Source organism: Heloderma suspectum, chromosome 2, assembly GCF_057233095.1.
Source record: "Heloderma suspectum isolate Gila_16-S chromosome 2, 16-S_ref, whole genome shotgun sequence".
In the NCBI taxonomy this organism is placed as follows: domain Eukaryota; kingdom Metazoa; phylum Chordata; class Lepidosauria; order Squamata; family Helodermatidae; genus Heloderma; species Heloderma suspectum.
The window spans coordinates 184,175,866-184,200,420 of record NC_139459.1 but is presented as its reverse complement, the minus strand read 5'-3'; the positions used below and the strand labels follow the sequence as shown (position 1 = coordinate 184,200,420).

General features: G+C 47.9%; 1 protein-coding gene across 1 annotated transcript in view; it reads right to left on the bottom strand.

Annotated features, from left to right (window-relative positions):
- Positions 1 to 22,099, bottom strand: part of RARG (retinoic acid receptor gamma) — a 138,328-nt gene extending 116,229 nt beyond the window's left edge. Inside the window, exon 1 of the mRNA XM_084836674.1 lies at positions 21,630 to 22,099. The gene's annotated coding sequence lies outside the window, so the exon portion shown is untranslated. The remainder of the gene's footprint in view (positions 1 to 21,629) is intronic.
- Positions 22,100 to 24,555: the final 2,456 nt, after the last annotated feature.

Here is a 24,555-nt window from a genome sequence, read left to right as displayed (position 1 = left end):
TAAAAGGCTGGAATGCCTCTGCTAAGGCTTAGTTACTTGCAGTAAGAGCTTTAAGCTACAATAGGCTGGCATTTTTGGCCCCGCCCACCACTGGAATGCAGCCCCCGAGAGCTTCTCTGAAATGGAATTCAGCCCTTGGGCTGAAAGAGGTTCTACACCCTGATTTATACAATGTAGATTACCTTGTTCCCAGAGCTGCAATTATTAACTGTTCAATATCGTTAATCAACAAAAGCTTTAATTGTGGATAACAATCCACCACCACCACCACAATGACAATTAATTGAAAGGACTGACCATAAATAAAATCTTCAGGATTCCTAAAAGGCCCACTGCCATGCATGCCATAAAGGCTCATTATCATCTCTTCCTTCCTGCACCTGATGTGAGCAAATAATACGTGTGATAATGGCTTTTCTTTCTAGTTTATATCAAAAGTTTGTAGCTACTTTGCCCCTGTAGGCAAAACTATTATGGCTATCCATATAACCCCCCCCCCCCCGAAACAACTGGAGCCAATGATGTTACACTGAATGCAAAATCTAAAGGTCTTTTAACTCTAGATCTCTCACAATGCTGATCAGTCTTGAACTTGTTTCTTTTCAAAGCCATGGGTCTGTTGTGTTACTGCAACTACAAATAGTCCATATACTCAACTTTGATTAAGAGACAAGGAGTAAATTTGTTCATCAAAATGTGCATTCTCATTCTTAAGAGAAAGAGCCTATTTCCTTCAGGATCTCCAAAAAGAGGCACCTTCACTGAGGTCTGATATCATGTACATTTCTTCCAGTTTAAACCTACTGAATAATCCATTGCCCATTTGAAAGTCAAAAAGTTGGTTAGAATGTTTTTGTTTGAAATGCACTACTCATATAAGTGATAACCCATCCTATTCTATGACAGTAGTGATGGCAAAAAAATGCAGACATCTTCCACAGCATGAAGACCTTAACTCAGGTGGAAGCTCAGGGAAAGCAAAATACATGTGTATTTTGCTGATACACATTCTTCGGTCATTCATTTGATCCTGTAGGCATCAACCTGCCACGTTCATTGAGATCTACAGATCAGGGCCTCCTGGTTTTCCCATCACCTGCACAGGTACCTGACAGCAACCAGGGGAGGGCCTTTTCTGTTGTGGCACCCTGCCTTTGGAACTCTCTCCCTCCTGCAGTGCAACAGGGGCCATCTCTGACAGTGCTTGGGTGCCTGTTGAAAACGTATCTGTATACCCAGGCATGGCTCATTTTAATACTTAGCTCAGTAGACTGTCTTGGTTGATGTTTTTATCCTTGTGTTTATTTTAATTGGTTTAAGGCACTTTGTTACTAACCTATGATTTGGTAAGGAAGGGTGATATATATTATAAATAAATAAATAAATAGGCAGCAAAAACCCAGGAGTGAGGCACTTGAATAACTGTTAGCAGCGTGGTTTCCAAACGTTCTTCAGGGAACCCTTCCCTCATGGATTTGTCTGCTGTGGATAGGGTTGGCGGAGAATTTCTCCCCGAAACTTCGGGGGGCCGAGCGCCAACGTGTTCGGCCCCCTGAAGAAGTTTCGGGGAGAAATTCTCCGCACCTCCCCGCCCCCCGCACCCCTCCCGGGACGGGACTTACCTTTCCCGAATGTCCCTCCCGGTGGCGGGTCCCGGCGGCGGTTCGTCGGGTCTTCGTCAGGGGCGAGGGCAGCAGCCGATCTTTCGACCGGTTGCCGCCGCCGCCATTCCAAGAAAAGTAAAAAAAAAAAAAACGCCCCCGTGATAGGCTACGTGACGATTAACGTAGCCTATCACGGCTAGATTTGCAAAGTCAGCCGTGATAGGCTACGTAAATCGTCACGTAGCCTATCACGGGTGACTTTAAAAAAAAAAGCGCGTACGGCTAATGGCGGCCCCCATAGGGAGCCGCCATTCACGTTCCTTATTTGGTCGCTGTAGTCTACGTAAAGATTACGTAGACTACAGCGAAAATAAGGGCAATGCTATTTGTGTTGCCCTAATTTTCGCCGTAGTCTACGTAAAGATTTACGTAGACTACAGCGACCAAATAAGGAACGCGAATGGCGGCTCCCTATGGGGGCCGCCATTTGCGTACGCGCTTTTTTTTTTTTTTTTTTAAGTCACCCGTGATAGGCTACATGACGATTTACGTAGCCTATCATGGCTAACTTTGCAGATCTAGCCATGATAGGCTACGTTAATCGTCACGTAGCCTATTTTTTTTAACTTTTTATTTCGCGGCCGGGCGAGGCGAGGCGCCTCCTCCCCGGCCTGAATTTCAGCCGGGCGAGGCGGGAAGCCTCCCCCCCGGCCTGAATTTCGGCTGGGCGAGGCGGGAAGCCTCCCCCCCCCGGCCTGAACTTCGGGGGGAGAGCAGCGAAGCGCCTCCCCCCCACCGCGAAAAGCTGCGAGACCAGGTAAGTGGCTTTCGTGCACTCCTAGCTGTGGAGGTGGTGAATATCATCTGGCAAGGAAACTATTGTAGAGAATTCTGGGGCATGTACTAGGCATGTGCACACTGAGTCCATCAGGAGCACTGACAGGGCAGGTGTCAGGGGTAGGCATAATTGGGCACCTGCTGAGAGCCCACACCCCAGCAGGGGCCCACTGACAAGAACCCCTGGACTTGCTCCCCCTTTTCACCATTACAATCTGCTTGTTCACCTGCCTCTCGTTCTGGCCAAGTCAGTGGTAAAAGTGAGAAGGGGAAGCAGTAGATGCCACTGCCTGCTTGCTCCCTGGCTCTCTGCCTGTCAAGCAAGTGAGTGGTAGCAATGATGAGAAAAAGGATGAGGAGCAAGAGCAGCTGCTGACAGTGGTGGTGAGAAGGTCGACTCACTGAGAGAGGGGGCCCATGGAGGGTGTCTTGCCCAAGGGCCTTCAAAATCCTGGAGATCATGGCACTGAGCAGGTCTGCTGTGCCTCACCACTGCCAAGGTCCACTCTGAACTGAGAGGGCAGCTCTATATTGCCGGGGAAATTTGGAAGCGATGGTGGGCAAGCCATCTCTCAGGGAAGCTTGTCCACCATGGCTGATCTTCTTCACTGAGGAACCTGGCCTCTAATTAAACTCCAAGGAACCAAAGAGTTCCCTGGAACTGTTTGCAAACCACTGCCTGGTAGAAATGCACAACTGGTAGAAATGCACAACAAAAAGGACATTGGAAAGGATTGGCACACAAATGGAGCTAATCTGTTTTTGTTTTACTCCTCAACCAGGTGCCCTCCAAATGTGTTGGGCTATTTATGTATTTATTTATTATTTACAGAATTTAAATACCACTCTATATCTAATAAGATTCCTGAGTAGTGAACAATTTTAAAAAATTAAAAAGAATCAGAATACAGGATTAAAATATTTAAAATCATTTTATGCCAATAAAACTGTGGCTGGTCAGTCAGGGAAGGTCTGTTTAAATAAAAATGTCTTCAGCAGACACCAGTCACAAAACGTCAGTGCTTGCCTGGCATCAACAGGCAGGGAGTTCCACAGAGAGGGAGCCAGTACACTGAAGGCTCTATTTTGAGTGGATTCTGAATGGACAACAGATCCATGTGGGAGCATCTCATCTGATGATCTCAGTGACTGGGCAAGCTGGGAAGCGAGAAAGCATTCTCTCTAACCCCCAGGCAGCATGGCCATTGGGCACAATGGCTGGGGGTGATGAAAATTATAGTCCCAACACATCTGGAGGGCACCAGGTTTGGGAAAGGTGCTCCTGAGGGTAGAACCCAAACCAACAGGTCCAAATTTCAAGAAAGGAGATTTTGACGAAAATTTAAGAAATTCCTGACAGTATGAGCTGTTTGACAGTGAAACAGACCGCCTTGGAAAGTGGAGAATTCTCCTTCATTAGAGTCTTTTAAGCAAAGGCTGGATGGCCACCTATCGGAGATGCTGTAGTGGTGGATTTCTTGCATCCAAAAAGGGTTGGACTATACAACCTTCAGGGTCCCGTCTAACTCTACAATTCTAAGATACTGGCACACTGGCCCATATGGAAATCTTAGTCCCTTATTTCAAGATGTGTAGTGGTTCAGACTTGCTCACCCTGCCATGTGATTGCAGTTACTAAGTGCCGTGGGCCTCCGAACATTTATTTTGGGCCTCCAAAATAATTCAGGCTTCTAAACATTTATGTTCAGTCCTCCAAACTATTCCTTTGATGTTTCAAGGCTGAACCATGCCCTTGACAATAGGTTCCAGAGTAAACCCTGGTGTGCCCTTGGGCTTGTAGACATGGCTTAGAGTGAGTACAGAGGAAGAAAATTTGGTCCCATAGTTTAGTTATTTCCACAAAACACCCCACAACCCATCTACAGTCTTCCAAAGTCTTCTAGGCCACGTTTTTATCAAGCTTTCATATTTGAGGGATTTTATTTGAGGGGGGGGAGTATACAGGGTGGATTGGGGTGGGGGGAATTTAGCTTCAGCACTCCTTCCCCTTGGCCTCCTGGCTCCAGCCTGCGAACAAAGCCCGCATTTACTGCCTGAATATCACACTTATGTTTAAGGTATTTCCACCAGAAAGAGAAGAAGAAAAAATCCCAAACCTTTTTCCATGACCGAATTAGCTCACGTTTTTAATGGCTAGCAAGCCGAGGCCTGTCTCGCAGACAGCAAGGCAGGAAAGTCTGAGCAAGCCTTGCACCTCCCACCCCCCGCACCCCTCGTTCCCAGAGCACTGGGAGGGGAGGGGAAATTTCAGCATAGGCATCTGGCTTGCCAGACCCACCCCCACCCCAGTTCAAGCCAACTCAAGATTGCAGTGGGAGACAGACAGGCAAGAAAACAACTTTGGGGGAGAGTGGGGTGGGATGAATGACAAGTTGGGAGAGAAAGCCTTGAGAGAGTGGTGCATGGAATAGAGGTGCACAGTGTGAATCAGCATCCAGAGTGTGGCCCTCAAGTATGAACGAATGCTGGCACCAATGTCCTTGGGCACAGGCGGGCATGGTCCAAGGTATGTTGGCAACTCCTAGAAAACTATTAAAATGCCCCAGCCCACCCCATATCAGATTCTAGAGCTCCTTGGCTTGGCATTTCTTCCCCACCCTTTCCAATACCCACACCAGACAACTGTCTCCTCCTTTAATTGCCTGCTCAAGCCCCCTTTTTCCCTTCAAAATCCTGGCTCCCATGTCTGCCAAGATTCTTGCTGTTCACCCACCCAGTTCTGCACAGTGCTAATTTCTAAAAATGAGAGGTCCTGGAGCTCAAACCCATCTGAAAATCACACATCTTAATCCCAAGCGTGTTAACTGGTTAACCTGGCAGTAAGGAAAATGCACTTTGTATATGCTCAGAGACACTTTTATTCCCCACAGTCAAGGGCTGTGCTTTAGTATTGAAAACAAGCTTGAGGGATGAACCTTGACTCAGATTAAAGCATGTACTCATCACAGCCTTCATCTTGCTGCTTTGCTTGCTTGCTGATCACATTGTCTGGTCCTTCCTCAAGTCCCAATAGCAGCCACAGCACTGCTGGGACGGTTCTTTCTCTCTGCTGCTGCATCCAAAGTGCAGGCAACTGGGGTGGGCAACTTGTGGCCCTCGAGATGTTTTGGCCTACAACTCCCAGCAGCCCTAGCCAGCATAGCCAGTGGTGGTGACGCTTGATGGGAGCTGTAGGTCAAATCATCTGGTCTGGAGGACCACAAGTTGCCCACCCCTGTACTAAAGGCTTCTGTAGTGAGGGCTACATTAGACGAAACAGTGGGAGACAGGATATCACAGATCTCCGTTTTTAAGTTTAAAAAAGCCACAGCTGCAGCGCTTGGGGCACTACATATTTCCCCCAATTTAACCTGCTCCCCCCATCCCAAGCTGCTATTTGCACATGTGGGAAAACATACAGGTACCTATATAGGACAGCAGTGTGGAATCTGGTCCACACACCCAAGGATGTGTGAGACCAGTCCCAATCCTCATGCAAACACTTTGGATTGTGCAACCCGCTTCCTACTCGCAGCTCTCCTAGGAAATGCAAGAAAAAAAGACTAGTCCTCATTAGAAAGCACCCCAAATGAACAATATTGATCCTTTTTCCAGCCATCAAGCATCTATCTACATCTAATGTCCAAAAAGACAATAGGAAAAGTCCCTTCCACAAAAAGAAAAGACAAAATCAACCATGGTGGTTTGCAGTTGATTGTGTGTCTAAATGTGCATCTCTTCATGTGTTCTCCTCCCATCCAAAAACAGCCCTCTGCTACTGAAATGACTTTGAAATGAAAAGAGGATTTGCAGCCCCTAACGCTCACATCCCAGAGGTTTGCAGGGCAAGGACAAAATCTGATATTTGGGACATAATTTCACTCAAGCAGTTTTAAAATATATGTTTCTAGCCCTCAACGTAAAAGGGAGAAAAGTCTGAGAACAAAGTAGGTAAGGTAACAGAGATCCATGATAGAATCTCCTGTTTCTTTAATTAAATATTGCTAAAAAGCAGTTGTGGTGGGATAGCATTTGGCTTGAGAGCATGATGCTGGAGCCCCCCAGCCCCACCCCTTACACACACACACACACACACACACACACACAGAGTTATCCCCTGCTTTTTGTACTGCTTAGCCTGATGAAGAGATCTGGAGAATTCAAAAGCTTGCACAATTTTGTGGAATTTTGGTTGGTCCTAATAAAGATATTGCCCAACTATGGATGTTAGATTCATTTTCCTAATTAAAGTTATCCACCCCTCCCAGCTGCTATTTCCCTAGTTAGGGAAAATGTATGGAACCTTCTGGGACCCACACACCTACCCACCCTTTCATGTACACCAGCCTTCTCCAAACTGCCACTCTCCAGATGTGCTGGACTACAACTCCCATCACTCCCCCAGCCAGCATGGCCAATGCTGGCTGGGGATGATGGGGGATATAATCTGACACATCTGGAGGGAGACAGGTTGGAGAAGTCTGATGGACACAATACCCTTTACTGTGTGTGAAAGTCCTTCCGCAGCAACGCCCCCGGCCAAGAATGGTCTTGTGAATTGTCCCTTAGAGATGTAGATCAAACTGCAACCTTCTCTCACCTCATCTCCTGGACACCCTGTTGTGAGGGAAACTGGGGAAGGTCACCAAGTACATCCTGAACTCCTGTTCTGCCATATAGGCCAGCCTCCCCTGGCTAAAACTTCGCAAGGGCAGAAGCTGGGGAGAGACGCCCAGACTGTGCTTCTTCCAGGCATGAGCCCAGAAGGCAGAGCAAAAGAAAGAGGCCGGTGTGGCAAGTTCCAGCCTCACACGGAGGTCAAACGAGGGATTGCACAGGGCGGGCAGGGCCAACAGAGACATGGGCAGGCTCACCCGGCGTGTGTGGGTGAGCGTTCTTCCCTCTCCCTTGGGCATGGGTCCAAGGGAAGGCATGGAAACAGGAGGTGCCTGTCCAGTGGCTTCGGGAGCCAAGAGGGTGGTGCTCGACGCCTCGAGGGAGGCGAGGTTGTTTTGCTGAGCATTCCCAAGTCAGGATTTGCATGGCCCTGGTTCACAGGGTCGACTGCCTCTCCAGGCCTCAGGCCCGCACTTCCCTGAAATGCCATCCTGGCAGAGGGGACTCCACATGATCCAGCCCCCTCCAAGGCCCCTGCCTCTCTATCCATCTTGGAATCCCTCTTCTCCCACCCACCTTCACAACCACAAAATGACGCTCTTTGCCACCTCCTGTTTGGCTGGATCTGAACCAGAAATGTCAGAGACAACACCCAATCCAAACCCCCGTTAGGACGACTGACACAATGCAGCATTCACATCGTCCTGTCAAGAGGTGTTGTGCTTCCAGGCCCTGGGGCTGTTGTGGGGAGAGGTGAGGCAGGGCCAGGACACCATGGAGAAGTGAGAGTTGGCGTGGGAACCAGGCAGGGCTGCATGAACGTGGGCGGCAAGGGGAGAGAGGTGGGGCTGCAGCTGGATTCTAGAACAACCTTGCAGGCACTGAATATTGGGGTGTGGGGAGAGAAACTAAAATGCTCTGGGGGGAGGGGGAATGAAGCATGCTGTATGTTTGCTTGAGGCAATAACTAACTTTCTAAAATTCTGTGTACCTTCACTTGGGCACAAGTATTAATTTTCTCCATTTTGTCCCCTGCTGTTCAATTCTGTGCATGCAACCAGGTGCAGCAGCATTACTACTGTGGTACGTGGGAGCATTTCTGTGGCCAAAAGTGCTTGCAGTAATAAGGGAAGAGCACTATGCAATTCCCAAAATCCCCCAGCCAGGTTTGAGGAAGGTTGGAGAAGAACCTACACATCTGGAGGGCACCAGGGAAGGCTGATATACAGCAACAATGACTACAACCATCTTATCATCCCCGGTGCTGGTTGTTCACAGAAGCGTGTCCACAACCAAGCTCCTGATCACCACCAGCAGATACGAATAAACTCCCTTACGCAGAAATTAGCCGAGCCTCTGAAGATGTTATGCCTGTAAATGTCTGCTTTCTCCATCTTTTGTCGTGCTTTTATGGGTGACTGGTGCTCCAAAGTACCTACACTACAGATTTAAACCAATTTAATCCCTGTTAAACGTGGATGCCTCGCAGTCAAGGAGCTCTAGTAACAGAACTACATAATACCCACAGCACTATAACACTCCCAGTTCTTTGGGGCAAGCCCATGGCCGTTGAAATCGTTGAGTGCTTCCAGACGGAGGACTCCTAGCGCTACCAGTGAGGAGGCGCTGTGCAGCCATTCTTTCTTTAAGAGGTTTTCTGCCATTAAGAAAAGGATGGAAGAAGCGGGGGGTGGGGGTGAGGGAAGGGGCATGGGTGGTTTACCAAAGGAAGATGACGATGTTGTCTGGACCCCCTGTAAAGTTGCATGGACCAGGAAGGGCAATGGTGCTATAAAAGCCTCATCTGGAAGCACCACTTTCAAGGCAGTCTAAACTCTTGGCATAGATGAGTCCTAGCGTGCCAGAAACTCACAGGCCTGACATCACAGAATCATAGCGTCGAAAGGGGCCGTTTAGGCCAGCTGTCCCCAACCTGGTGGTCCCCAGATGTTTTTGGACTACAACTCTCAGCATTCCTGACCATTAGCCATGGTGGCTAGGGCTGATGGGAATTGAAGTCCAAAATATCTTGAGGGCAGCAGGTTAGGGAAGGCTGATTTAGATCACCAAGTCCAACCACCAGCTCAGTGCAGCAATCCAGTTTAAAGCAGCCCTGACAGATGGATGCCCAGCCTCTGCTTGAATACCTCCGTCTCCAGTGACGGAGAGCCCACCAGCTCTGTAGGCAGTCAGTTCCACTGTCTGACTGCTCTGACAATTAGAAAGTTTTTTCCTGATGTTCATGCGAAATTCGCCTTCCTGTAACTTAAGCCCATCATCTCATGTCCTGCAGTCTTCTGCAGGTTGCAGCCCTCTTCTGTGAAACAGCCACTTAGGTACTCGAAAAGTGCTGCTGTATCCCCCCTCAGTCTTCAGCTGCAGTGGTCCCAGTGAGGATCACTGCTAATGCAGACATACTGGCAGGCACAGCACAGCTCAGGCGAAAAGACACAAGTGCAGCATTTGTAACAGTACTTCCAGCCCCAACCGGCAGCTTTTCTAGGAGGCACTGCCTGTTCAGCTTCTGGGTTTGGGTCTACTGTTACTAGAGAAAATGACATCTGCAATTGCCCATACCACTTAAAGGCAGGAGGACGCTGGGCTAAAGCCCCAGCACCACCAGGTCTGTGCCAAGCGTCACACAGCCAGTATCTTGCTCAGTGACATAGTCTGTGAAGACAGAGATCATATTAAAAAAAAAACCTCACAGAACATCTGTCAGCCAAAGGGTGAGGCCAGCTTCCCCTTAGCTGTGTAACTGAAAGGGCCGACCTGTATTCCAGCACATCAAATGTTCGCACAACCATCCATCTTTTCCCTCTATCTGTGCTTTAAATAGGCCATCCAGTTTTGGTTTTATTTTTGAAAGTGCCGCATGAACATTCATATATTTCTATTTAATTTGTCACTTTTTTTTTAATGGCAACTTTTTTTTAACAATGCAAAAGGGTATTGAGGGGGCAGGTTCCTTGGTGACATCATGGGGAACCAGCCAATCACTGTTGTGCACAGCCAGCTTGTGTTTCAAACCTGCAGAACCAGCCCCCCCGCCCCCAAGCTCAATCCTGGAGAGGAATGGTACACTTGGATTGAACGTGGTAAGGTCACTTCCAGAGCCACCCTAAAAATATTAAGCCTATCTTCAACCAAAGCTTAAAAGCTGGGTTTTGCCACTGACCCCTGAGATCTGGCTCTGCCACTCAAACGCCTGGCAGCAGAACCAGGGTCTATGATGGCAAAGTACTGAAGTCTCCTTGACAAAGGTTAGTCTACAGAACTCAGGTTCAGAGGGCTACTTGTATCTAGTAGTATCTGTGATTTAGCATATACCCACAGAGATTTCCTCCACCCCACCCTCGTCATGCTTTAGCACAGCGGTGGGTAACACATGGCCCACACGGTGTCCCCTGCTATCCCCTGGCACAGCCTCACTGCTGCTGCCCCACCACTGAAAGTCATGGTCATCCCCCCACCATTGGTGGTTTGCTGCCAGCCTGCCACATTTCAGCAGCAAACTGCTATGGAAGGCTAAAACTGACACATGTAGTTTGGAAACATGCTACATTTGCCCATTTTATCCCTCCAAAGTGGTTTACCACCGAACCATTGATCGACTGATTGGTTGATTGCCTCTGCTGAATTCAGTGGTGCAACAGCAGGAGTGCAGCCCATGGGCGGCATCTGGGCAGGGTCAAATGTGGCCCCTGGGACCCCTGAAGTTGCCCATCCCTGCTTTAACACATAGCCAGATGGAACACAGTTATCAAGAAAAAAAAACAGTTGTGTGGCATGGGGAAATGTTTGCATCCACATTTCCCCATGAGGACTACACTGCCCTTGATTCCACCTATCAGCACAGGGTGTAGCTTGTGGTCCAGTAAGTATATTCTAGCCCTGCATAGCATGCCCTTAGGCTAAGTTCAAAGGGCAGATTTCTCTCTAGGAAGAGATACCTTTTAATGCAGGGGTGCAGTCACCTATTTGCACTGAGCCCCCTGTGCTGATCCTTGTAGTCCACTTGGATTAGTAGGTTTCAGAAAGCAAAATGGCACAGCAGCAGCACCACCCCCGCTTTGGGGATACCATGCATATGGATTCAGCATACCCGACAAGACCTCACAAGATCCTGCAACTGCAAGCTCTTTTGGTAAAGCCTGATTCACATACCCTCCCCCCCCCCGCCCCCCACGCAAGGTTAAAAGTCAACACAACTTGATGTTTTTTCTCAAGTGGATTTGCATATGCTGATTAAGCCGCTCACAAGATTCACTCGACCCATGGTCCAGGTCGACACTGCTAGCTAGGAACACCAAACCATTTTTCATACCATTTTTCAGGAGGAGTTGCATTACAGTCCTAGCAGAAGCTCAGCCATTCACAACACCCACAGAAGAGGTTGACGCATTAACTTTAGCCTGAAAAAAACACAAAGAACTGCCTGTTTACATGCACTAGTCCTAAATCTGTGCTAGGAAATTGCTCCGACTCTCTGTCCATTCCCCTGACAAGTGTTGGATCTCATGCCGCCTCCTTTTTCAGTTTCAAACTTTCCATTTCTCCTACCCTCCTCAACGAAGTAGTCCTAATCGACAGCTTGTCCCAACTTGTAACATACCATATTAACACAGTTTTTCCTCTCTCTCTCTCTCTCTCTCTCTCTCTCCCTTTCCCTCTCCCTGCACCAAGCCATTACCTTCCCAAGGTATGTCCTTGGCCATACCACACAAACAATGGCCATTTCACCCCAAATCCAGCGAAGACGATTAATGCAAACAGTGTGGCAGTGGCAGCTCTTCCCTTCCAGTTCCTTAGGCCAGTGCTGCAGGAAGTTAACATCAAATCAAAAACAAGGACTCCAGTCCTATAGCCATTCGTTTTCCTACAAGCCAGAGCACATTTTTATTCCATTAGTCCATTGCTCACATGTTTTTAGATGCAATCTTATGGCCTCTAGTACCCTGCACTCAAGAAACACTCCCCGCTGTCAGCCACAGGTAGGAATGGGACACAGGATGGGATGGGGCATTCAAGGCTGAACCAATAACATTTCCTGTGTCACTATTTTTGGCCTGTAGCTGGTTGGTCCAGTTCATGCGCTCACGGTCCAGTTAACCTCCATATTCAGATTAGGCATGTTTGCATAGGTCACATTTAATAATGACCCTGGGAGAAGGATTGCGAGTAGTGCACCACACTGATTAAGATGACAATAACTCCCTTGATTGCCATAAATCTACCCAAAACTCAGAGAACCCCAGGGCCTAACTTCTCCTTTGTCCTAACACAAAGTCGGGCTATATTCAGGCTATCAGGGTTTGTTTGTTTGTTTGTTTGCTGGTTTGTTTGCTTGTTTGCTTGCTTGCTTGCTACAAGTACTTACATGCTGCCTTTCAAGGTGACTTATGGAAGATAATTAGCTTTATGTACACAGCAGGAACATTGTGCTTCCAAATGATTTAGAATACAATCCATTGGCAATGCTTCCAGTTTAAACCCCCAGGAATCTTACTTTTACAAATCTACTTCTGATCTGCCATGCCTATCCACTAAAGTTGTTCCCAGACCTTATGCCTTCCCTCCCGCTGCTTCCCCCTCCCTCCTTGGATGGTCCAATGCTCCAGTCTATCAAACGTGGTTCTAATGAGGGAAGGATTTGGGTATTTGAATAGCCTTCCCTTTCAGTTATGGTTTAGACTGGCATGGTGGCCTTTAGATGCTAATTCAATCTTCCCCAGCTTGGTGCCCTCCAGATGGGTTGGACTACAACTCCCATAATCTCTGGAGGGCACCATGTTGGGGACGTTTGTGCGAATACAATCAAAAGGTAACAGAAGTCTGATTCACTCACTGTCATGTCAGCATGCATAATCTAGCCCAAGATGGTGCCGCCCAGATGTGCTGGGCTACAACACCCCTCAAGCTCACCCAGCATGGATGACAGGAGATGTGATCTAACACATCTGGAAGGCACCAGGTGGGGAAGGTTGATCTATTGCTTTGCTACCCTCACCATACCCTATAGGTACATTTTAAATAGGTTTCAGTTCAGTGTGTTTCAATATGTTTAAAGTTATCCACTTCTGTATCTCAGGTTACATCCTTTGGGGTTTGATTTTCCCAGCCTACCAAAGCAGATACCTCCCTGACATACAGCTGAGGAGGCAGACACTGGGTATATCACCCAGTAGTCAATTCAAATCCACCATCTTTGGAATCATGGTTGAAACATCTTAACCCTTTGGTCACCATGCTCCTACTCATTTGACTAGACCTCAGTTCCTTACTTTGTTAATGGTACAAGAGTGGTGATGGATTTGTGAAGCAACAGAGGGGTGGTGAATCATTTGTGCCAGGACAATGATATTCTTCCCTGTGTCCTACCACTGTTTTGTTACGCCTGCCACTGTTTTGTTCACAATAACAAAAGAAAGGGCAGGGCAAGTCAACATAAACATGGGAATATAAGAACCTGGGAAGCTGCTTTCTACTGAGTTACACCATTACTCCATCTAGCCCAGTGCTGTTGACACTGACTGGCAGTGGCTCTCCAGGGTTTCAGACAGGACTTTTTCCAGCCCTACCCAGAAATGCTGGGAATTGAACCTGCAACCTTCTGCATGCAAAGCAGGTGCTCTACCACTGAGCCACAGCCCTTTCCATACAGCCTTGTCATATTGTTTCCTGAGAATAGGGAATTTTTCTCAGAAGCTCCTTCCCCACTCAAACCCCAGAGCTTTAAGATCCCCAACATCAACATTGCAAAAAAAAAGCTTTAAAAAAGAAAAGTGAAGACTTTCTCTTACAACCTCTGAACTAGCTCCTAGGGGATCTAAGACACCACACCAAATATCCCTACTCACCCCTCTAATGTGCTACCTCTAGGTCCACATGATCAAAAGCAGGAGTGAGCTTGCAATTAGAATACTGCTATCAACTAAGGATGGATTTTGCTTGCTCCCCATTCAGGGGCAGTGGGAAGAGAGAGTTCGATAAACTTTATTTTGGCCAGCAACCAATTTTTTTTGGCTAGCCCTTTTTTTGCGGGGGGAGGGGGGAGGCAGCAGCAGAGACTAGTAAGAAGAAAAAGAGCAGCAAAGGAAGTGGGGGCAAGGAAAGGACAGTAATATGTGCCAAGTAAACCCAGATTCTGCAAATTAAGTATATTTGCATGCATTGCTTACTTCGCATGGAAGTAAGCCTTTGCTGGGCTTCGCATAGAAGCCCAGTAGAGAGAACAGTAAGTTAAATCATTGCAGAGAGAGAGAGAGAGAGAGAGAAGGCTATATAGAGCAGCAATGCCTGACTTTGGGAAACTGTCGCTCTCCTCTAGGTTTAACCTTCATCAGACACTGTTCACACATATCCGTTCTCTATAACCCAACGACTAGAAATGTAAAGCTTGCATTTTCAGAATGCCCGATTCCTTGCTAACCCTGATTCACTGGACACATGCTGTCCTAGTGTAATGGTACCCAATGAGCTTCAAAAAGAATAAGACGAGCCTTTGGAACACAACACTTTACTTCCACAGGAGAGAGGAATTGCCAAAGCCATCAACTAGCCATTTCTCTTGTTGGTAACCACCTCACAACTATCACCCCTGTATTATGGCTTATAATCTTTAAACAAAGGCATCTCAGCACACCCTCAAGGCAAGGCATCACACCCAGCTTTGGGAAGTAGGTCAGAACTATCCACGTGGGGCAAATGGAGAAACAGAGGCCTAAATGATTCCCAGTGGAAGACACACAGGGAGGCTAGACAAAACCCAGAACCAGGCTCCTTACCTAGCCTTTCAGAAACACTGTCCCAAGCCACTGACCTGTGAATAGGGATGTCAGAGAATTCCACCACAGATCTCGGTGAGGCCGAATGCCAGTGCAAAATGCCCGAATGCCCCCGAAATCCGTGGCGGAATGAAGCCCCCCCGCCCCCCTGCCCCGCAAAAGGGGTGCGAAACTGGATACCTACCTGCTGCCGTTTGCGCTGCTTTGTGAATGGTGGCCGTGTCCGCAGCCACCATTCGCTTCTTCATTACAGCTGGGATAGGCTACGTAAATACTTACGTAGCCTATCACAGCTAACGCAGGGAACCATGATAGGCTGTGTAAGTATTTACATAGCCTATCACGGCAAAAAAAGGGAACGCAAATGGTGGCGGCTACGGCGGCCGCCATTTGTGTTCCCTTTTTTTTTTTTATGATAGCCTACGTAAATATTTACGTAGCCTATTACGGCAAAAGAAAGGGGCGCAAATGGCATGATGGCTGTAAATATTTACGTAGCCTATCATGACAAAAAAAAAGGGAACGCAAATGGCGGCCGCCGTAGCCACCGCCATTTGCGTTAGCTGTTTTTTGTGGTTTTTTGCCATGATAGGCTATGTAAATATTTACGTAGCCTATCACGGCAAAATACAGGGATGCAAATGGCGGTGGCTACAGCCGCCGCCACTTGCGTCCCTGATGCAGGCTGCCCAGTGGCCGGATGTCCGGCTGTGGGCGGCCCCAGCCGGCAGCTCCGCGGAATCGCCGCGGAGTGGAGCCGGCCATAGAGAATTTCAGGGGGAGGGACAGAGCGCCTCCCCCCCACCGCGAATGTCACCCTTCGAAAAGGTAAGTGACTTTCATACATCCCTACCTGTGAAGAGAAACCAGGAGTCCTGCTGCTCATGACACTTCCAGAGTCTAGTTTACACTGCAGTAACAGAGGGTAGCTTCCTGCTGTCAAATCCTCTGGCCAGGCCATGAACACTTGTTAACGCAGAGGGCCTCATTGGAACTTCATATGGCTAAGAGCCACAGTTAAAGAAGCATATTTCAGCTGCAGGTAATTTTCAACATCCTGATCTATATTCACATGGCAAAACTACAGCTGGTTGATAGCTTGAGGAGCTGATTTCATAGAATCATAGAATAGTAGGTCCAACCCCCTGAGAGTCCAACCCCCTGCTCAATGCAGGAATCCAAGTCAGAGCATCCCTGACAGATGGCTATCCAGCCTCATCTTGAATGCCTCCAGTGTGGGAGAGCCCACCACCTCCCTAGGGAATTGGCTCCATTGTCGTATTGCTCTAACTGTCAGGAAGTTTTTCCTGATGTTCAGCCGGAATCTGGCTTCCTGTAACCTGAGCCCATTATTCCATGTCCTGCATTCTGGGATGATCAAGAAGAGATCCTGGCCTTCCTCTCTGGGACAGCCTTTCAAGTCTTTGAAGAGCGCTATCCTATCTCCCCTCAGTCTTCTCCTCTCAAGGCTAAACATGCCCAGTTCTTTCAGTCTTTCTTCATAGGGTTTTGTTTCCAGTCCCCTGATCATCTCTGTTGCCCTCCTCTGAATCCTCTCCAACTTGTCTGCATCCTTCTTAAAGTGCGGTGCCCAGAACTGGACACAGTACTCTAGATGAGGCCGAACCAGTGCTGAGTAGAGGGGAACTAGTACTTCCTGGGATTTGGAAGCGATGCTTCTATTAATGCAGCCCAAAAGAGCTTTTGCCTTTTTTGCAGCCACATCACATTGTTGGCTCATATTCAGCTTGTGATTTACAACAATTTCAAGATCCTTCTCGCTTGTAGTGTGGTTGAGCCACGTATCTCCAATCTTGTAACTGTGAATTTGGTTTCTTTTTCCTAGGTGCAGAACTTGGCATTTATCCCTATTAAATTTCATTCTGTTCATTCTGATTTCAAAATGGATGTTATGGAAAACCCTTGTGGTTCCTGGGAAGCTTATCAGGGGCTTCTCAATAAGGTCAGTAAAGGCAATCAAGGTTTCCCCTGAACAACAGCTTGCCCATTGCCACTGCTCTTCCTCTGCTATTTGCATGGGGAGTGTTGAATGTACTCTGGCACCACAGGCCTGGCTGAAGCTCTGTGTGAACCAAGAGTGCACTCTAGATGAGAGGTGGGCAGAAGGTTGATCTCCAGATGTTTTTAACTTCAGTTCCCAGAGGCCCCTGCCAGCATGGCCAATGGTCCAGAATGCTGGGAGCTGAAGTCCAAAACCTCTGGAGATCAACTTTTGGCCCAGCCCTGCTCTAGAACTCCCCAGAATCCTCTGCAATGAGCAGAGGTGCCTTGGCAGAAATATCAGTGGGAAATTCCCCAAAAGAAAGGATGCTTGAAAGCCACTGCCCAGTGTCTATAGTGTTCTTCAGAATGGATTAACAAACCTAAACTTGAGTCAGGCTTTGAAAGCTTTGGATATGGATAAAAAACATGAGACATGGAGGTGGGGCATGGGTTGGAATAACGCACAAGGGTTTTACTAGATCAAATTCTGATTGTTTACTACGTACCTTGCTATCATATTTGTGTAGCTTATTCTGCAACAATGGCTGCCACAATTACCACTATTATTTAACACTCCGCTGCCTGTGGCATGCTGCGTGCTGCACAGAACACACACAAAAAGGACACTGTCATTGCCCAGGGAGTTTATAATATAACCCGGGACCCTTTCACATATTCCAATAGTGGGTTAAACAAAACTGGCTTCTGCTCACAGGGAGTGATTCAGAAGACCCAAGAAGGGAGTCACCGTGAACAGGGGCATAAAAGTAACTGCCGCAAGAAAAGAAACTGTGGGCATCCGGGGCAGGGGAGATGTGGCCCTCCAGATGTTGTTGGATTGTAACCCCTATCAGCCCCAGCCCATATAGCCAATGAGGAGGGATGGTGAGAATTGTAGGCAAAACATCTGGAAGGCCATACATTCCTAATCCCTGCCTTACAGGGACAGAACAAAGTTGAAGGGCAGGGGAGAAATAAGGCTTGGAAAAGGGATGTACAAGATAAACAAGAGATCACAAAGGCAAGAAATAACGTTAAGAATGAAACCAAGGAATCATAGTTTTGAAGGGGTCTCAACAGTCCTCTAGACCAACCCCTGCTGATTCAGGACTCCGATGAAAGCCCAAGTGCCACCCAAAAATGTATTGGGGCAATATTCAGCCCACTGTTTTCCCATCCCCTGACTAGTTCCTTTAGGGCAGAGGTGAGCAACTTGTGGTCCTCCAGATGTTTTCACCTAGAACTCCCATTATCTCTCACCGTTGCCTATGCTGGCTAGGGCCTATTAGAGTTGCAATCCCACAACATCTGGAGGACCACAAGTTGTCCACCCCTGCTTTCAGGGACAAGCAGGACTAACATACCTGTAGCCAAGAGGAAGTGACTAGGAAGGAGCCAGATCAGCCAAGAGTGCCAGTGTGGTCTCATGGATAGAGTGCTGGACAGAGAGACCTGGGTTCCAATCTGCACGTAGCCATGAGACTCAATTGATGACTTTCAGCCAGTCAGTACCTCTCAGCCTAACCTATGCTGCTGTGAGGATAAAATGAGCAGAGGTATGCCATATATGATGCCCTGAGTTAGGTGAGGTCATCAAGATAAGGAAAAATGACTTTATCACTATGTGATACCACTGTATGACTTTTACTGTGTGTATGTGAGGTGATCAATGTTAGGCCACAGAGTAATAGGAACATCAAGAGGAGAACAATTTGGAGGTAGGCCAGGCTGGCTAATAAGTTCACAAAAGTTACTAGCCCACCTTGCCAGATATAGTTATTCTAGTCCTTTGTGACCCAAAGTAAAAAAGAAAGAACCAGCTTCTGTAACTTTTCTCTGCATGGGTTGCCTAGATACAGTTTTTACTCACCACGAGCAACCAGTCAACAGGCTATTTACAAGCCTGACTTCAATTGCACCTTTTAACGGTTTGTTTTTGGACAAGAGTTCTTGCTAATGACTAACACCAAGGAGGTGTTCCACAGAACCAAAACGAACAGCAGCCTGGATGCCAGAGGATTTTGTCATCTAGCAAATTGTCTCATTCTTGAGCCTTGGCGACAGCCGGAGAAAGTGAGCTTGGATCCAGAGACAGGAGGACCCCACTAGCCAATCTCTAGAGAGCCACTTTAGTAAGCTCAGGCAGAAAGACAGTGCTCCCCTTTTTGCTCCAAGCTAATAAGCTGGGCGGAGAAGCTAGCCTTATTTCATGACCAAAGGGACACCAGATGGGCAAGGACAGGGGAATTAGTTTTCACCTACATACAAGATTCACGTGCTGCCATTTTTCAATCAGGCCAATTTGGAGAATCTAGAGCTCAGCTTAGTTCATTTCAGTGCTGTTCTTGATGGTGTCAATTATGTCTTACATCCATCAGCTTTGCCTCCCACATGTTTACAACGGGGAGAGTAGTCTCACCCCTGCATACCAGAAAATGCAAAAGATTAGGGATGTATGGGTTTTGTTAAATCCGTCCTGTCTGTGTTTCGTGGATTGTCAGGGAGGTTTCGTTTCATCGTCCACTCATTGACGGAATCGGAATTTTTAAACCAGAATTTTGTTCTTCTTACACTAATGTGGATTAGCACAAATCCACACCCACACCCCGCCCCCATGCAGAAAAATGGTCTGCAAGTCTGCAGTATCCGCATGACTCAGAAATAGCCAGTCCGCTGTGGAACCGGCAGGTCGGATTCATAGAAATCCAAACTCACTTGAATCTGTTGTGGATTTCTCCGACATCCTTAGCTCAGATGCATAGCAAACTGGAGGACAGAAAGCGATACACTGGGAAATAAACTTAAGTCAGGAAGGAATCCTCAAATTTTCCTTTAGGGGATGTTCATTTAAAAGATCCAAACTGTACCTGGGTTCCATTTTCCAACGAAAAGCTTAACATAAATATATTAATCTACACAAACAGCACAACAAAGCCAGAATGGAGAGACGTCTAGGTCTGTATTCAGTCGACTCCATTACAGATATCTTGACCTCCCTATTTCTGGAATCCTATACACCACCACATCCTTGACTGAGGTCCATACATCTGGGCCTGAGAATGGGATCCATTGCTATGCTGGCATCTAGAGAAGATCACCAAGGTAACAGAGTCATTGCCTAATCAAGAAAACAAAAGCAGATGCACAGCCATGCTATCCACCACAATCATCAGCCAAGCCCAAGCCACAGGCAACACAAGGTGTGTTCTTTGTACATGCAACAAAGAGGTGTTGTACACAGAAGAAAAGTGTGAGAGAGAGAGAGACTGGGGTGTAGGAAGATGTGACTATGGGTGGGTGGGTGGGTGGATGGATGGATGGATGTGGAAACTAGTATGTAGATAGCGGTCTTCTCTGTGGGGAGAAAATGGAGTATGCATTTTGGGAGCAAGTCAAAGGTAAATGAAAGGATGGAAAGGTTTGTATACCGATGGATCTATGGATGCAGAAAGGTTTCTTCACTCTCCCCCTGTTCCTGGCAGAATCAAGGAATCCGCCAGTGAATAATTGTGGAATCATAATCATCCCTTCTCCATGGGATGTTTTTTGGCAATGGGTGTCAAGATGGCAGCACTGTTCAATTGAGAAGGCCCAAAATCAAATGCAGAACAGAGCATGGTCAAGTCATTTGGAGAACTTGTGGGGGGGGGGGAGCACAGTTATTCATAGCATCAAAGGACTTAAGAGGGAGTCCCCAAAACATATTCCTACAATGGCCCAGAAGACTGGAGAACAGGCCAAAGAGCTCTTCTGCCCCACCCGACCACAACCACCCACCACTGCAATGCTGTTCCAGCCAAAGGCTGGAGCCTTGCTTCAAAATGCTGCAGATGCTGGATGCTCTCCCTTAGGGATGTTATGGGCAGCCACACCCTCCCCCCACAACTGAACCTAACAAAGTTATTCTCCCCAGCCCTGACACCCCCACAACCGTCACCAGTTCAATATGCTTTTATGCATCTTCTTTCAAACAATGTGGATTCAAAGGAGTAGAAAGAGACACTCAGAAGGGACTCAGGGTAAAAAAGCAACATTCTTCTCCCTCTGTATGCACAGAACCAGTCCCATATATCTGCCCAGCCTGCACCCTCTTGTGGTTCACAATTAGCGAAGGTTCATTGGTGCCAATGACTGAAAGTAGCCTGGATGGATACCAGCACCTCCCCACTTCCATAGGTAAGTAACACGCCCTTACAAACACACCCCAGCTTTAGGTAGAGACAGCACTCAAAGCCCCAAGGAAGGCTAGAGTGGATAGGGAGTTGTGGGAAGGGAGAGGAAGCAACCACTGAGGGCAAGCAGGAAAAGTTGTCCCACCCAAAGCTTACCCAGATGAGGAATTCCCCTACACACATATACCTACACACACACACACACACGTCCTTACACGCACTCTGTCTCTCTCTCACACACTCACAGCCACAGTCCCCTGCCACTTGCTCACAAGTCACAGAAATCCATCACACTGTCACACAGGCATTCAGAATCACTGCCTCACACGTGTGTGGCCAATCCATCTCAAATGCCTGTCTACTCAGATACACACAGTTTCTCTCTCTCTCTCTCTCTCTCTCTCTCAAGCAGCCTTCCTCACACCCGCCCAATCCCCACAGTGCCACGCAAAAGTAAAAAACTCAAAAGGCCTTCAAAAGTCAGAAGAAATAAGAGTCAACAGATGTCCCCCAAAAGCCGGCATGGTGTTGAGGAAAGGAAATCCAGATGCCAAACCACAGATCTGACCTCCCACTTCACGTCAAGGCCCTGCATATTGCCCACTCACCTGGTCGCTTGACAGTCTAGGTGCGGGGGACACAGACAGACACCTGGAGTCAGGGGAACTTTCCACGTCCTGTCTCTCCCTGCTGTTCCTGAGCGAGTATGAGCCTCCCTCTCGCTGAGAATCACTCTCTCTCTCTCTTTTTTAACGTTCACTAAGAAATCATTATACTCGGCTATTCATAACCCCAGCAGATCATGTGACACAGCCCTGAAAATATACAGCACATTTTTTCAAAAACCACAGAATGACTTCAGGCGAAGACACGGAAAATATTTTCTCTCTCCTCCTCCTCTTGCTTTTGCTTCTGCTGTTGCCGCTCCCCCCTGCGTCCAGGCGTCTGTCAGATTGTCAAAAGGACTTGACATCAGGACTGTTCCAGTGTCACAGAGCTGAGTGGTTACATTCACTAAATGAAGGAGATACGATGCGTCAAGAGCCTGTTCCTCACCTACACACAAACACACATGTGCATGCATGCGCGCACACACAAAACAGAAACACAAGATTTGTTTTCCTTGTGCTGAAGAAAACCAGGAAGGAGAGACCAATCAATCCAAAGATTAACTCTTTCCCCACTGCCCCCCGCCCTGGGTGCTCCATTCATCAGAGGGAGTTTGGGGCATCTCATCGTCTCCCTTTCATTACATAAGAGGGAGTTTTTAAATAGTGTTACCCAGGTGCATTTGTGTGCCACACCAGTTTTCAAACGGTGCTGCAGGAAAACCTGCCGTTCAGCAGACAATTATCAGACATTTCTTGGAGAGAGCAATGGTGAACAAGCTTCCCTTGAAGAGTGCTTGCCACCTGCTATTCATCTCCACTGCCACTGCTACCTGGCGATATGTAGATGCTCAGGAGTGTTAAGGGTGTTTTATGATGCACTGTCAGTTCACATGAGTTGATGGTGAAGCCCAAGAGGTGCGTCCAGTGACCAGAGTTAATGGGGCGTGCACTGTAGACTATATCCCAGAATAATCCGTAAAGTACAGGGCTTCCATGGCAGCTCCTCAGGGGTTCCTCGTCTGACAAGCAAATGTGGAAATAGTTAGGAATACAAGAAGCTGCCTTATAGCAAGCCAGACCACTGGTCCATCAAGCTCAGTATTGCTTACACTGACTGGCAGCACTCTCCAGAGTTTTAGATGCATCTATCCCAGCCCCATCTGGAGAAGCCGGGAACTGATGCTGGACTTTTCCTCAGGCAAAGCATGGCGCTGCCACCGAGCTCCTAGTAGAAAGTTTGACAACTACCGTGCCACACCAACCACCCTTCGGTACAACAAGCCAAAGGCCAAGCAACAGGCAATTATGCCCACTGGGATGGCCATTACCTAAGAGCCATCTGCCATGGACATCATGATGGCCATACACACAGTGCACTTTGCCAGCAAGCACCTATGTCACACAGCTCCCATTTTCAACAAACTTTGCCTCTGTGCCTCACTCACGCCAACTGTTGGGCCAGGGAAAGCACTGGCTGTGCTACATGGAAGCTCAGTTCAGGCCAATCCCTTATCACGCCAGCCAGAGTCTGAAGAGCCACCTGTTTATTGATTGATTTGATTTATACCCTGCTGTTCTACCCAAAAACGGCACTCAAGGCAGCCTACAAAAACAATTTAAAATCGATCAGAACAATAAAACACATTAAAATACAATAAAAACATAACAATTACAGAATAAAAATGGCACCCAACCCACAGATCCACATACAGGCCAAAGGCCTTCTTGAATAAAGCAGTCTTTTCCTGCTGTCGGAAGGATAGCAGAGAGGGAGAGAACCTAGCCTCCCTTGGGAGGGAGTTCCACAGCCTGGGAGCGGCCACCAAAAAGGCCCTCTCTTACATTGCCACCAAATGCACCTCTGATGGTGGCAGTCTCGAAAGAAGGCCCCCCCCAGAAGATCTTAGGGAGGGGGCAGGCTTGTATGGGAGAAGGCAGTCTTTCAGGTACCCTCGTCCCAAGCCACATATGGTGATGCAAAAGCCGCCCAACCTGCTCTAGCAAGAAAGCATGCACACCTCTTCTCTTCATAAACTGCATGGCTCCCAGTCACTAGGGCAGCCTTCTCCAACCTGGTGCCCTGTAGATGTTTTGGACCAACTCCCATCAGCCTCAGTCAGCATGGCCAACGGTCAGGGATGCTGGGAGTTGTAGTACAAAACATCTGGAGGGCACCAAGTTGGGGAAGGCTGGGATAGAGTAAGACAGACTACCCTCGGGCAAAGATGTCCTACCTTCACCACCACCACCGCATCAAGAGCACTGTTTACCTGGGGGCAGGGGGGGGGGCTCTCAGGCATAGAATAAGAACTAAACCTGGCAGAAGGAAAAGTGTGTTGCTACAACTAGCCAAAAGCACTTTAAAAACAAATTGTCAGAATGCTTTTCAACAGCGCCTTCCCGCATTACACAAATACACACCACCCTAACTCTGTGAGACAGGGGTCAGGGAATTCAGGATCTGAACCCTCTGACTCAACGCAGGTCGCTCAACCTCACAATTCTGTGTAGGGGAGACATGGGAAGTAGAAAGCACAGCCTTCCTCAGCTGATGGCTGGACTGCAAAACTGAGGCAGCCTCCAACCTGATCGGATGGGTTTGAGCAATCCTGGCTGAACTGGTTGCCCCCACCCCCCACCTGAATAAATGCTGCAGGCTTATCAGCTAGGTAGCAGCCTGCCTGTTCCAACAAGAAGGCTCTTCTGCCCTGCTGCTCCCGACACCCATCTGTTCTCTATGCGCTGCTGTTAGTGATCTGAGACTCTCCCCTCTTTACTTCCCAGACATTCCAATTTAGCTCTTGCATCTTAGCTTTGCTACTGGTTGTCCGCATTGTGATCTCAATGCTGGGCTTACCGTTGCCTGATGTGGACCCTTTACAAAGCTGCTGGACTTGCTATTGGAACAATCTGGGCCAATCTA